Below are 1608 nucleotides of genomic sequence, written 5' to 3' on the forward strand. Positions count from 1 at the left end.
TGGTCTTAAGACCGGTCTTAAGACCAAGACCAACTTCGAGTACCACAACACTGATTGTCAGTAAAAGTAAATGCTGACATGTGGGGAAAGATTAATTGCGAGACATGTGCTTAAAGTTTGTCTTTATGTTAACATTTGATTTTTGAAAAATTTTAATGCCATTTCAGGTAAACTTTGACAACTATGAAGCAGTTCTGTCATTTGTCCTTGTGAACAACAATCACTGGAAGTTGCTGGTTTGTGATTTTTCATCTATAATAAATATTTTTTCATTTTATGGTTTGATAGAGCATGACATATTCACATTAGTTTTAATGAAATTTTTCTTTGTTATGCCCCTTTCCTTTGTTGATCTGTTTTAGTACATCAATGCAGAAGCCAGAACTGTATTCCTAATAGATCCTGCACAAGTATCATCTGAGCTCGTGGACTCCCAAAAGGCAGCTAAAAGAATACAGTAAATAAAGCTCTAATAAACTTTTAAAATGTATTTATAATTAATAAATTTGCAAAGTGACCACATAGAGATTGAGTTAAAAATCTGAATGTATGTGACATTCAGATTTCTGAATATATTATGGAATTATATTATCCATAATATTTTTTCCGAATATATTATGTAAAAAATATTTCTATTAATTTAAATATTTATGTAAATATTAATTTCAATAAAATTAACGTTGTTGTTAATAGAAACTGATAAGAGGAAAGCGTGAGTTGTCTTATGAGTGGAATTACAGAATACAATTGCTCTTATACAAATCATTTTTTTTGTTATCCAGATAATACTTCAAAATGAGAAAGACATGCCATGGAAAAACAGACTGGGTTGGGATCCAATGGAAAGGGGGGACAATGCGCCACCCTATTCAACAAGACGGAAGCAGCTGTGGAGTTATTGTAGTCAAAGTAAATTAACGAGTTCATGTTTTTTGTTATACAAGTGTGGATACTGTGTAATTATTATAGAGAAAAGTTGTCTATCATCAAATATAGTCTCTCTGGTTAGTTAAAATGGGCTTTCGGAATTGAGGAAAAAGTGTGTATTCACTTGGAGGAATACAGACTCCCCCAACAGTAGCCCATAACTGGGGTCAGTGCAACATGCCACACAGTATTTGTAATTACAGTTCTTTCAGCATCTTCTAAATGTTGAAGATGTTTCACTACAGGTATCTGTACTAACAAACATACCTGTTTTAGTATGTGTGGATACACTATATATGTCCACATGAATGTTTTAAGTCTGATGCATTTTAATGCCATAAAAAAAGTCTTTAAAAACTTTTTTTTTTCTTTAGATGGCAAAAGCACTGATGGAAGCCTTCCCTCTGATGCCAGATGTAGATTTTGACACAACCAAAAAGGCAATGAAAAGTGAAAGAAGAACTCTCGCTCTTCAAATCCTTGATGCATCAGGTGTACCATATGTGCATGTCTTTCATTTCGACTTACAATACATAAACATACACACATATATATTGTAGAATCTCCACAGCTCTTACATTACTGAACCAGTCTCGACTGGTGAATTTAAGGTTTTTTATTTTATTTGATTAAGATCAACCACCATCATCAAAGTCACCACAATAACCTCAATAAATGTGA

General features: G+C 32.8%; 1 protein-coding gene across 2 annotated transcripts in view; it reads left to right on the forward strand.

Moving 5' to 3' along the window:
- LOC106942345 (uncharacterized) overlaps positions 1-1360 on the forward strand; it is a 12462-nt gene extending 11102 nt beyond the window's left edge. For both annotated transcript variants that reach the window (XM_015025606.1, XM_015025607.1), the window contains 4 exons: positions 168-236; positions 363-457; positions 783-909; positions 1302-1360. The gene's annotated coding sequence lies outside the window, so the exon portion shown is untranslated. The remainder of the gene's footprint in view (positions 1-167; positions 237-362; positions 458-782; positions 910-1301) is intronic.
- The last annotated feature ends 248 nt before the right edge of the window (positions 1361-1608 follow it).

This window comes from Poecilia latipinna, unplaced genomic scaffold, assembly GCF_001443285.1.
Source record: "Poecilia latipinna isolate Pla-1442-1.1 unplaced genomic scaffold, P_latipinna-1.0 Scaffold4204, whole genome shotgun sequence".
NCBI lineage: Eukaryota > Metazoa > Chordata > Actinopteri > Cyprinodontiformes > Poeciliidae > Poecilia > Poecilia latipinna.